The sequence below is a fragment of the Sciurus carolinensis genome, chromosome X (genome assembly GCF_902686445.1).
Source record: "Sciurus carolinensis chromosome X, mSciCar1.2, whole genome shotgun sequence".
Taxonomy (NCBI): Eukaryota; Metazoa; Chordata; class Mammalia; order Rodentia; family Sciuridae; genus Sciurus; species Sciurus carolinensis.
In genome coordinates, this window is record NC_062232.1 from 60,477,611 (window position 1) to 60,491,646 (window position 14,036).

The 14,036-nt window shown below is 34.2% G+C and overlaps 1 protein-coding gene across 6 annotated transcripts in view; it reads left to right on the forward strand.

Moving 5' to 3' along the window:
• Positions 1–857: 857 nt before the first annotated feature.
• Gpr174 (G protein-coupled receptor 174) overlaps positions 858–14,036 on the forward strand; it is a 41,184-nt gene continuing 28,005 nt past the window's right edge. For 3 of the 6 annotated variants that reach the window (XM_047536110.1, XM_047536112.1, XM_047536115.1), the window contains exon 1: positions 6,012–6,176. The gene's annotated coding sequence lies outside the window, so the exon portion shown is untranslated. Of the gene's footprint in view, positions 977–5,712; positions 5,821–6,011; positions 6,177–14,036 lie in introns of those variants that run through there. The other 3 variants (XM_047536113.1, XM_047536111.1, XM_047536114.1) reach the window with 3 other exon arrangements.

Consider the following 14,036-nt stretch of genomic DNA (forward strand, 5'->3'; position numbering starts at 1 on the left):
ATTACAATCATGCAGACATGTAAAAATTATAAAATTTCAGAGATTCTTTAAGCTAAACATGCTTTTAAATCACATCAAATATCATGGCTCTGGTGGTCAATCTTTTCTTTCCATTTTTATCACCTCTCCTCTCTTGCCTTTTACTCAGATCTGAAAATGCCAGTATAAGACTGTATCCAACACACTGAGCACCCACTTTATCACTGACAGTGACACTTAAAGTAAACATCAAGAAACTGATAAGAAAATGATAAGGGAGATCACCTCTCAAAATAGTATCTACTGAATTCACTTTGATTAACTATGCCATATTATACAAGATTCATAGCTCTTGGGACTTCAACTTCATCACCTGTAAAATGAGGAAGTCAGACTGATCAGCCATTTGTAACCATTTGGGGATTACTATCTGAAAACCTTCACTACTGGGCTCTTTCTGCCAGGTTGCACTTCCTTGTAGCAGACACTCCATGGTGGCAATGGTTGTTAGTCCAGCAGTTCCTAACAATTTTTGTCCTAAAACCCCTTAATAATCTGATTAAAAACTATAAATCTTCTTTTAAGTAAAATACACATGTGAATGTACACAGACAATTTCATAAACGCTCTCAGGAATTCAAGGACCTTCTGAAGTCAATTTATAGCCCACCAACAAAAACTCATGCCAGGGAGATTATTTTTCTTCCAGCACTCCATGAGTTTCTGATGTGGTCAGCAGGTTTGACCCAATGCAGAATTGTGTGGTGAATACTTACCCATAATACATTTCATCCTGTTTCAGCGTTCTTTTCCTGTTAATTGTTCTAAAACTTTCAGTGTCTCTGTTAATATACCTGATACATGATTTACCTGATATACTCACACTATGTAAGGAATTTGAGGTTATACATTCAGAGTTTGCTTGTATGAAATGGACACAGAAGGGGAAGAGCCAAAGGAATTCGCCTGAAATACTGACATTTCAAATTGATGGCAGGTATGTGAGTGGATTTTGGGGGATGTATGACACTTGCACTGAGTATTGTATTATGTGGAATATGTCTGTAGATAAGGGTGTTACTTTCTCTTTAGGATCTTGTCTATATATACATACATGAGAATGGACTAGATAAAGTGACTTTTATGGACTATAGCCAAATTCTGTGTCACCTAATGTTTAGTACATACATTGTCTCTAACTACTTATAGTTAATTATAAGCATTTAAAATCAAAGAGAATATAACCACCCCTAGATCTTATTCTGGTCTGAGCACGTAGATTTAAACATCTGTTTTCTGTATATGTTTGAGCATTGTTTTTATTGGGAATTCTAATACTTATTTGCTAAACTTAAATTGTGATTTTTTAATATAACACTCTCTGGACATTTTTGGAATAGCAAATTAGGTTCCTTTCATGCCCCAAATGTGCCCGAATACATGATGACATTATTATTATTTTTTTCTTTTTTTGTACTGGGGATGGAGCCCAGAGGCACTTAATCACTGAGCCACATCCTCAGTCCTATTTTGCATTTTATTTAGAGATGTGGTCTCCCTGAGTTGCTTAGTGTCTGGATAAGTTGCTGGCCTTGAACTTTGGATTCTCCTGCCTCAGCCTCCCAAGATGCTAGGATTACAGGCATGCACTACTGAGCTTATTATTTCTTGTTTTGAACACTGTTCTAGACCATTTATCTTTTTTCTTTTATTTTCTGGATAAAGAATGAAATTCAGCTAACGAATTAAATTTTACTATATTGCTTTTGCAAATGAGCATGGTCTTGAGTAAACTGGCATTTCCGCATTTGACCGCCTAGCCATTTGTCTGTTATAGAAACAACTCTTCACACAAATCTCTAATTTCTTTCTGGATTCAGTGAAGTTCTGTGAGATGAAATCTTTTTTCCCCACTATCTTCCATAATTAATTCAGGGACTTTCCACCAAGAAAATATAAAAACATGCAAGCATCAGCAAGAACTGAGAAGTTGGACATGGAAGAAGGGAGTTGAGCAGTTGGTCTGCTCTGTACCTGTTTGAAACTGATATTAAGCCATATTTTGCAGTGCATTTAGGACTACATGGGAGTTTCCTAAATATGAGATCTCTCTGATGCCAATATAAGTTAATTTTCCCAAGCCTGGTGATTTTCCTCTAACCCCTGTGCATGTCTTTAGTCTACTGTTATCAGGTTCTTTTGTTTTTCATTAATTTATAATTACTAATGAAATTCAGTTGCAATATTTTGCTTTACTAGTAGGTTCTACTATAGTCTCAGGATCAGCAGTGGTATTCTTTGGCTTGAAATCTCCTTAATTTCAAAATTCCAAATCAATATTCAGTGTTTTTTGACTATCAAACTGTCTAGCGTGGGGAAAGTTACTTAACATTTCTGAACCTGTTTGTCAGTTGTAAAATGGGGTAAAATAGTACCTAAAACATAGGTTGTTTTGATGAGTGAACAGATAATGAATATAAAATACAATATTTAGCACAGTCCCTGGCATGTGGCCAAACTCTTAGTCTGTAAAATACCTTCCCTTCCACATGCAGGAAAAAGTATTTTACATAAACAGGGAATGAATATAATGAGTACATTAACTAGTAACTCCCCCCAAAATAATTTGGATAACTGATTTTTAAAGATTTATTTTAATCTGTTAATTGCAGTACTCTCATGTTTTATTGTTGATGATTCGTCAATTCTGTGCACTTGCATGGCAAAGCATAAAGCCCTCTGCAGATTATGACCAAATTGTAACCAAAAAATGTTTAAAATATGGAAAATTCTTGAAATTGGAAAATCCCTCCCTGATTTTGTAAATTACAGGCCTGATGGTATGAATATGTGCAGGAAAAATATATTAATCATAATCTATACTGCACAATGTAAGTTTTTACATGCAGGATGACAAAGAAGTTAAGTTGAAATTTAATAATTTTAGGATCATGAGGTAAACATTAGGTGATAATGAAACATTTATTAAAAAGAAAAATTCTCTTCTAACCAATAATAAAAGTTCAAACTTCTCCTTTATTTCCGCTTCAAAATATTGTACTTTTCAGAATTTTGCTATTGAGAAATGATAAAAGATAGATCTGTAGCTCTATTCTTAATTTGAGTGAGGTTTGACCTTTTTCTTCTCTAAGTAGATCTAAGTGAGTCAAAATGTCTTCCTTTTTTTATCTATAAAGGCAAATTCATATAGCTCAGCTTTTGAGTGCATTTGCTATTTTGCCTTTCCTCTGTAACTAAACAAGACTAAAGTTTGCTGCAGATAATGCAACTACAGTTAAATCACCCATTTCATAGATTCCATAAGGTATTGGCCAGATGTAAATAACTTTGGTGAAGACATTCTTGTAAGAGTCAGAAAACTGAATTCAGTTCTCAATTTTATCATTAACTCACTTGTGAGACTTGAGCTGTGTTGCTTCTTTCCCACTTTCTTCATCTTTAAAATGTGAGTTTAGACTAAACTATTACTCAGTTCTTATAGGGTAGTATTTGATCAATTTGGAGTGAAATTTAAGAGGTTGTTATAGGGGTATTCCTTTGGTTCTAATCAGGCTAAAATTCTTTCACCTAAGTATAAAAGATAGGTGTACTCTAGCTCAAGAATTTTTACACTGGGTGTTTTATTTCAAAATCTATGAAGATTGGCTCCTATGAGGTCTATCTGAGACAACAGGCTGAGAATTCAAAAGACATGTTCTACATGAGAAGACTGATATGTGTGTATTCAAAGCTTATTTGGTGAAAGCAGGTGAGAGGAAAATGAGGATACCCAGAGGTATGTTGGTATGAAGTAGCAAGATTTATGATTTTTTAAAAAATCTCAGTTATTGTTTTATTTAAAAGTACATGCATATAATGTCAAATTATATATTTTAAAAATGAAGAGGCATATTTGGTACTTTAGAAAATATTTGCAATATCCATTAATGTAAAAGTTTCAAACCAAAAGCAAGAAAACTTCCCATAGAAAAATGTAGAAAGGAATAAGATTTATGAAATTTAAGAAACACAAATATCTTTTTTTATTCTTTCCTTATAAAAGTCCTGCCATTCTTACTAGGTCCAGCCCAAACCCTGCTACTACTGAAAGACTTGCCTGACTTCCATACTGGAATTCTATCCCTTAATTCTAGCTCTCCAGGATCCTTGACTTCCTCTTTGAAATCTCACACTAATATGATGTTTTAAGGTTCTTTTCACATATGTGTTGCCTTATATCTGAGAAAATTACACAATATCTTATCTGCTTAACTGGATTCTACAAAGCTTCTGAAAGATGGCATCCTTTCCTTTACCATCAGTCTCCCCCCATTCTTTGACCCTCATTCTCCCCTCCATGGCTGTATTCGATCCATTGATCTGCATTTAGCAGGTATTCAAAAGATGTTTGATGAGGTGTGCTAAGGCTATTTGATAGGGAGATGGAATCACAAAAAACTACAAACAGACCAAAAAGCAAGTAGAAAAACTTAAATAAACAAAATATTATCCAGGCTCCAGAGTATGGAATAAAAAGACAAAGTAGATATAATATAATTTAGTCTATTGTCAACATACCTGGCATAATGCAAATTTAGATTAATTTACACTGTTTCTCTTTATACTTTTCCTCACTTGTGTGAGACCATTCTCTCTATAGCTAGCCTAGGACAAAATCATTAAAGTTTGCCTTTTTGCAGTTCAGTTTTCTTTATTTCCCATTTCCGTCATCCACTCCTACCTTTCTAGGACTAACAAAACCTCAAATAAAGGTTTTTTAAGTAAATATATTTCTAGAAATGTTGATATTTTATAATCAAAATCATTGGTGCCTTAAATAAAATAAAAGAGATATTTTGAGGCATAGGCCTCTCCAGGTACTCACTGTAATATATCACAAAGGTTTTGGACACATGAGGCTGAACATGTGCTGAAAAATTTCCTTCTCCCATGACCTATGTGAAATGTTCCCTTTTTCTGATCTGGAGTTATTACTCCAGTCCTGGAGATTACCTCCTGTTCATCCCCCTGTGGTAGTTGGAGGTGGAGGGTGTGAAGTGTCTGATACAGTGTGACACTGGGCTCTGGGCCTCCTGTGCTCAGGGGTTCCTTGGAACACAATTTTCAAGGGTGTAAGGCTGTGGGTCTGGGTTACAGGTAACCAGTTCCTGTTCACCCAATCCTCCCTAAACACTGGGAGGAAATGGGGTCTTACCTGCACTCCCTGATTGTAGAGACTCTGAGTACAACAAAGAGAGGGTGGGCAGAAAGTGAAAGGTGGGTTATAGTTCCAAATTCCTCTTAAGAAGTGGAATGTTTATTTCATTGTCAGGATTTCAAAGGTTTGTGTATGAACGAATGCCTTAGACAGAGGTAATTCCCACTCTGCCCTCTTCTAATGGGAAATACCTAGGGAACATCCTTAGTTAGAGAAATGTCCTCTTTGGTATTGGAACATAACTGAGGATCTGTGATAAAGAATTATACTGAAGATTTCAGTGGTCTATGGAAGGGGCCAGAGGGCACCTAGTTTCCACAAAAGGCTCCATAAACAAATAGTCTGTGTGTTATCACAAACTCAAAGCTGAGTGCAACCACAGAATTGGAAGACAATGCATTATGGCCCTATAAATAGAAATGAGGATTTCTTCTGCTAAGTGTGAAGCTTTGCAGGCTCTATGTACAGACTGTAGCGTAGCCCTGCATCATTAATCAGAGAGAGAGAGAGCAAGAGCGAGCATGCTGCCCCCTGGAAAACGGAAATGTTCAGTGTGCACAGAGTAGCTTGCATATTTCACTCTGACATCTCACTACCATGTTGAAAAACATGGTAGTAGTTAGGTAATTCTGAGAATTTTATTTCTTTGTTTTTCTTTTGCCTTCATCATTTTTCTTTTGGATTTCTTTTCCTTTTATTTACTCTTTTTTCTTCCTTCCTCTCTCCCTCCCTCTTTCTTTCTTTCTTTCTTTCTTTCTTTCTTTCTTTCTTTCTTTCTTTCTTTCTTTCTTTCTTTCACTTTTTCTTTCTCGCTTTCATTCTTTTTCTTTTGTACTTTTTCTTGATGGTCGAAGGAGGATTGGATTGATTGTTCTCAGAACAGGGAGAATTGATACAAAGATTACTGGCGTCTTTATTGGAGTGACTGTCGTATGATTTCTTTGGAGATCTCTGGAGAAAAGAGAAAGAAACTGAAACGGTAGGATCCAAATTTGTAATGCATAATTAGCTTATGTCTGTGCCTTTCACCCTTGATATCTAGAATTGAACTCTCCACATCAGTTTCTGGATAACCTGTGAGATCTAAGGGTAGTTATGGATAAAATAAACCTGGACCATACTCATATGTCATTTCCTTGGTATATGCACAAATAAAAATAATTTTATGGTTGAATGCCTGTGGTGGGAGGGAGTATAATTTCGAACTTGGGGAAATGTAAGTTTGGCATGGAGAGCTGTTTCATAATGTGTTTAGCTCAATTGATATTAAATAAATAGCCCTGTGAACATCTGCAATTTAACCTATTCCATACTAAGAAAAGTTTCTTGCATGAATGGCAAGGTGATTTTCATCTCATTTTTGCTATAACACTTTGGGGATGATTTTTTTAATCAGTCAAATAATTAAAATTTTTAACTTCTTGTCCTTTTTAAAATGAGCTATGATTTTAAAAATGAGAGATATAATATCTCATGACCTTTAGCAATAAGAATGAATCATCCTCCGTACTTATATAAATTACATATTTTCACTATAAAAGTGGATTTTTGTAATTGATGGTAGATGTGGACATTCTGCTTTCAAAGAAAGCAGTCAGGGAAAAAACATATTTATGATGACAGAGGGGAAATAAAAAACAACAGGCACAGTTGCTGTTTCTCATAGATAAGCCATATCTATCCGAGTAAGTAATCAGTAAACTAAAAAAAAAACAGACAAAATTATTTGGATTAAATTTTCTTTCCAGATATTCATAACTGACAGAAGTTACTTTTGACAAAATCTAAGTTAAATTGTTTTGATATGCATGTTGAATATTGATTGGATTCAAATAGAAAATATTTAGAAAGAAGCCTTCTCACTTTATAGCAAATATGAGGCTATCAATGACATGTAATGGTTAAGAGCTACATCCAAAGATTAAAGTAGAGGAAAAATTGATTTCCATTTGAGATCAGGGAGGAATGAAGAGGGATGTAATATGAACAAGGATTAAAATTCTAGTACATTTCCTGCTCCTTTGCTGTCAACAATGATGTGTGAGTTTATTTTTATATTTCTCTAATACTCCAGGAAAGAAAAAGTTATAACTTTATTAAATAAGCAGAACTAACTATTTTGCAGAGCTTGGATCATTCAGCAAGGAATATTTCTTTCCTATGGCTGTTTTAAATCTCTGGTATAGAGGCAATGGTATCAATCTTATTGATGGACTTCAACTTCATTAGCCCAGGGAAAGATTCCTTCAGTAACACTGGCAAATATTTGGATCACATAAAATCCATCCTCCATGAAGTTTGTGTCCAAAAGGGGGAAAAGTTTACTGTGCTTTGTACTTGTGAACACAGGTACCCATCTGCCTTGCAATGTATTTGTTGTAATATTTCTGTGGGAAATGTGTCTAGTGTATCTATTTGGTTGGGTCTAGGGTAGCATAGTACTGAATATTGTAAAGTTAAACAAACACAGTTCATGGGCTTTCACCTGAAGACCATTATTAATAGATGAACTTGATTATTCCTCTTTGTACTGAATAATGAAAATGGAGAGAAGAAAAAAGCATGCCTTCTGTCTTCCTTTCATAGATACTTTTGTCAGATACTCAAAACCAGAAACAGAACTTAATTCCATTTCTTGACCCCCCCCATTCAAGCCTGAGAGAAGGGGCCACAGTTGGTACCATTAATTTTGTCATCAAAATGACCTCTTCATAGCCTTCTTAGGGATGATCTCTCAAGAATCTGTTTCCAGATCCCCAGTGAAAGAATAAAACTTACCAAACACAAATTCTAATTCTGTCATTCACTGGTACAATGGCAAACATCTGAGATTCTTTTGTGCTTTGAAAAGTGAAATAGATTGCCAGTTTACTTTATATAATTGGAAAAACTGAGGCTCAGCTTTTGAAGTGACTGGGCCAAGTACCTCTGTGAGGCTTTGCCAGAGAAAAAACTAGAACCTAGATCTCTTGACATCTCATCCAGTGCTCATTTCACTTCTCCCTGCTGCCCAACAAAGTTTGTGGATTGAGACATGCATTATTCATTTGGAAATGTTAGAAGATGTCATTTTGAAATCACTCAAGAACTTGTCAATACCAGAGCATATTTCAGGATTCTGCCAAGGGCTCCAATTTTGTATCAGACCTTAATTTGCTGGGTTTTACCACTATTTCCTTGTAAGAATAAGAAAGAATTATTCCTACTCTGCCCGTATAAAAAAATCTCAGGATATAAATTGATGCTAAGTGTTGTAATACAACATTAACATATACCTGGCCATGTACTGGATGCCATGTACTATGTCTAGTGCCAGGGAAACAATTTGTCCAATACAGAAGATAAGGGAAAATATTTGGGAAGTCTTGAGGTATAGGAGATTCCAGATTTGAAAAGATGAATCAAGATTTCAGGATATTTGCCTGACAAAAACAAACATATGTGCTGATTAGCTAAGCATAAAGTGTGAGGAAGCTAAATTATTATAGTAATTGGTGGTGTGTGAATCCCAAAGATGATGCACTAATTAGTGACTTCTTTATTACTAATGACCATATATCCAAGTACTATCTAAGATTAGAAAATTAAAATGGGTTTTCTTTGGTTAGCCTTTGAAGACAAATATTGGGAGAAAAGAGCATGATACAGAGCATGATATAGAGACATCATTTTCATTGCAGCAATAGGTGCAGCTGCATCATCAAGGAATCCAAACGCAGACGGAGTTCCTGAAAAAAAATTGGAAATTCATGATATTAACCCAAACAAGTCTGTACAGACACTGAAAACTTGGATATGGGTAGGAACTTTTACTAACTTTATCTAGTGAGGAAACCAAAATTTAAACTATTGCCATGATCAGCTATGTGGGAAATGTAGAAGCATGACTTGCCCTTAGAATAGAAACTGAGGCTTCCAATTCAGGCTTGGTTGCATCTCAGACAGCATGATTACTATCACGCTAGGGACTTAAAATATATGCAGATATTTCTCATCAAGTCAAAAGTTCTTCAACTTTTTCTTACTTCCTGTTAATATATTTGTTTCTTCCAAAATCTTTTGATTAATGCTGTACTATGGTGAGCAATAAGTTTTCTCCACATTCTTATCTGCATATGGCTTTAATATTGTTATATGTAGCTAAAATTCTTCTAAGTTTTACTTGACAGATCAGAGTCAAGTATTTCTTACAAGCTAATGATTTATATTATGTACTAAAATAATTCTTACAACTTCATTATAGGATGAAATAATGGTCCGATATTTACTATTTACTGTAGTATAGGATATTTTTTAGATGATACTAGGTGACTTATAAGTTGGTTATTTAAAACTAAAAGTGTTTTATTCTGAGTGTCTAGTCTATGTGAACTGTCAAATCATATACTGAAAAAGTGAATGGCATGTAGAAGATAGACTGATTTATTATTTATCAGATGTTTTTAAAATTAAATATTGTCACTAAATTATAAGAAGAAAAAGTCCACAGAGAGGAATTTTAAAGTCTGTATTTCATTTTAATATATATTTTCCTGATTCTCTATTAATTCTTTTTACATTTAATTTTTAATTTATATTTATTTATGTTTTTATTGTCACATTTATTTTTATTTTTACATGTTAAAGGGGTACATTATGGTAATTTAATGCAAGTATATAATGTGTATTAATCAAATCAGGGTAATAAATATTTCTATCTCTTTAACCATTAATAATTTCCACGTGCTGGGAATTTCATACTCTTCTAGTCCTTTTGAAATACATTATTTTGCCCAATAGTTGCCCAATAGTTGCACTATTGTGCTAAAGAAGAACTAGGAGTGATTATTCTACTCTGTGCTTTCTGATACCCCTTATTGAATTGGGATAGCCATCACAGAAAACAGTAAGGAGAGTCCTCTGAAACTAAAAATAAAACTACCATATGATTTGGCAATTCCATTACTAGGTATATACCTATAAGAGATGTAATCTTTTAACCAAAATGATACTTGCGCACCCATATTTATTGAAGCATTATTTACAATAGCCAAAATATGAAATCAACCCAGATACTGTTCAGTGGGTTAATGGATAAAGCAAATACTATATATTTACACAATGGAATACTACTCAGCCATAAAAATAATGAAATCATGTCATTTGCAGCAACATGGATGGAACTGGAAACCATTTTGGTAATTGAAACAGGCTAGACACAGAATAAGAAATATATGAAAATACATGTTCTTACTCATTTGTGAAAATCATTAAGTTTGTAGATAAACAGAATGGAAGAGTGATTAATAGAGATGGGGAAGGGTAGAGGGGAGGAGAAACAGAGCTATTCAAGGGACATCTATTAATTCTTTTTTATTATTATTATTTTATTTTTACAGACTGCATTTTTATTCATTGTACACAAATGGGGTATGTCATTTCATTTCTATGGTTGTACATGATGTAGATTCATATCATTCATGTAATCATACATGTACATAGGGTAATGATGTCTGTTTCATTCCATTACTCATTGAATATTCTAAAGATATATTTATTTGACTTTTTCTCCCCACATTCCCATAATAATAGGGAGTATATTCTTGGGTCTATTTTTAACTGGAATCTTTTTTTTTTTGTCTTTTTCCTTTTTAGCTCTGACATCTTCTTATTCGGAAGGTACCACAGCCTTCTCTCTCCTCTAAGGGACCTAGGGTTAAAAATAGTTGGTACTGATGTTTTAATACTTCATAAAACTATTCAATATTTCTAATAAAAGAAAGTTCAGTCTCTGGATCAACCATTGGTCTCTTTGAGGAAGAACCACTAATGGTAGATAAGCTCGTTTTATTACCAAAAGCAGTCGTAGTCCATATTAAGGCATCTGATGCATTCTGAGGAACTTTCCCTCTAAAACTCTATGACCTCCAAAATCTTATGAGGACTAAAAGAAAAGTTTACCCAGGTGAAGCATAGTGTGAATATGACAGAATAAATTGTGAGGTGGCTTGCCTAGATAACCAATCTGAATTAATTAGGAAAAGTAGATTTGGAGGCCAAGTTGTCCTGAATGGTTGATCATACATTGGACTTTGCTCTGGCTACCTTGCTGAAAGGTTCCTTTGGTCATGGAAGATACAGTAAACTTCCCTCATTTTTGAACCATGAAATTCGATTAGGCAAAACACTACAAGGATATTTTGCAATCTGAGAGAAAACAGTGCTGTTTTTCAGAACACAAGGTATGACCTGGATCATATTTGAAGTAGAATTTCTTGTTAATAACCATCTTGATTGTAAATTACAGTTGTAAGAATTGCACGTTAAAAAATATCATCTGTATGTCTGTTTAGGGCTTTCCAAGGAGAAAAATCACTCAGGAAATTTAAACTGTTTGACCTTTGGAAATTGTTAAATTTGAAAATCTCTGTAACATAGTCCAATAAGGAAGAGATATTAAGGTTGATTTCCTTGGATTATGAGTTACTCTCTGACTGGGACTTGTGCCAAACATATATGGCCAGAGTAAATCCCCAGGTTAAACCAGTATCTGAAAATTATGGGCATGATGGCTAATCATGCTTGTTTCTCTTCAAGTTCTGTGATACCTATATTCTGAGGGCTGCTTTAATACACTGGGTATAGGTACAATCTTTTACCCATTCTTTTCATTTAATGGCACCTAGGAACTTGGAAATACTTTGAATACATATGAAGATGGAAATTGATGGTGAATCATCTGATACAGTCCCCTCTGAAGACTTTATCATGTTGCTTTGAAAATTCTAATCTAGTAACATTTGCCCACATTAACCCACTTGTTATGTTGGACCTAGGCATTGGAAACACTGCAAAGACATGGTGATCAGTTCATTATCTTTTTCTGAAAAATTCCAACACATCAGTTATAATGATGAAATTAATATATTTTCATATCTGAAAAATTGTTTTCAAAGTAAGGTTTTAATTTCGCATAGCCCTCTTATGGATGGAAAATTATATTTAGTTTTGAAACATTAATTTTGGAATGTAAATGAGGTTTGATCTGCTCAGTCTCACTCCTACACAGGCTGACTTCATTTTCTTCATAGAGAATTCTGAGTCTTTGGACTTGTTCTACTCCCACAGCTCTGGGAGTTCAATCTGGTTTATTTAGAAAAAAAAATTAATCAGTTTCCCAAAGTGATTTAGGGTTTTGGAAGTACGTTTAGGAATTCCCAGAACCTCCTCACGCTCTAGATGTGAGCTTCAATACAAGGCCAATGCCTTGCTATCAACAGAGTCAATATCAAATTTAGGCCATCTCTTAGCTGCTGTTTTCTTCCTGTAAAACTTATGCCATATTCTAAATCAAGCATCTTCTTAGTAATGACTCCAGAAAAATTATTAAATATCTGTGTAGCTATACAGAATCTAGGATTTTGGATCCTATCTCTTATGGTCTCTAAATTTGATCTTGACACTTAATCATCATAAAAAGCTTGTTATTCTTACTTATTGTACACTTATAATGTACTAAGAATTGGGCAAGATGTTTTACAGTATGACAACTCTATTATTTTTCCCATTTTACAGATTAGGATAGTCATATTAAAAATCCAACAACTAGCCCAAAGTCTGAATATTACTGCCTTGGTTCAGTTTCCATTTTTTTTTTTTGTACTAGGGATTGAACCCAGGGTCACTTTACCAGTAAGGTTCATCTCCAGCCCTTTTTATTTTTTATTTTGAAACAGGGTCTCATTAAATTGCCAAGGTTGGCCTTGAACTTGGCATAATCCTAATGTAGCCTCCCCATTCGCTGGAATTACAGGCATGCCTTGGTCATTTTCTTTTTTAAAAATGTTACATTGTTAAAGTATGGCTGATATACAAAAAACTGTATATATTTAATATCAAATCCAGTTTTGTTGGTTGTGAAGGCTCTTTCCATTATGCTGTGCTGTCCCTGTATGAAAAAGTCACATCTCACAACAAGGGACAATTGTTTTTTTCCACTTGAGAATCAAGGGACTTTGTAATAGTAGGAGTCAAAATGTGATAATTTCAAAACAGGCTGTTATTTTACTAGATATAGTCTAGGAGAATCTGGAAATGGGAGGGCAATTGAATAAAACATACAGAATAAGGAATAAAATGAATAGAAATTGAGGGATTATAAAAAGTATAGCTGAAACACTTTCCAACCAATCTTCATGGTGTGTTTACTATTTTTCTGTTGTGATATGGGTAGCAACAGGAAGCATATAAGATACAAACTTTGAATTCATGCAGCTTATTTACTTGGGGAGGATAAGCTACCACATATTAAATATGACAACATAAAAGGAATTTGGGAAGAAGGTATGTAACTTCTTGACACTTTTTGCCTTAGAGAGTCACCACCCAATTTATAATTAAGCTGATGTGATGTGAAAAAGAGACCATATTAGAGCTTTTATAGAGAGTTTTTTTCTTATCCCTAATCTAATCTATATCATGCTAGGGTTTAACAGCAAACAGCTTGAATTGCAGATACAAGTCTCCGTCAGAGATTAGAACAAAATATGTGGTTTTAGATATAAGTTAAAATCAACACAAGGAAAAGGCTCAGAGAAGAAATATATAAAGAGATACTCCTAAACAGGTCTAAGGGAATAGTTTTATTGATATGTGTACTTGTTTTCTGGCATCCTACTGCACTCTACATGGGCTAAGGGACATTAGAATTGAAAGGAAAAGTATGGAATATTTCATATATACATCAGTGCTACACATCAACCATCAGAAGAGAGTATTTTTGTATTTGTGAGTAAACCTTTACATTAGCATTAAGGACTTAGAGTTACAGGATGCCTGTCTCATGTACATAGCACAAACT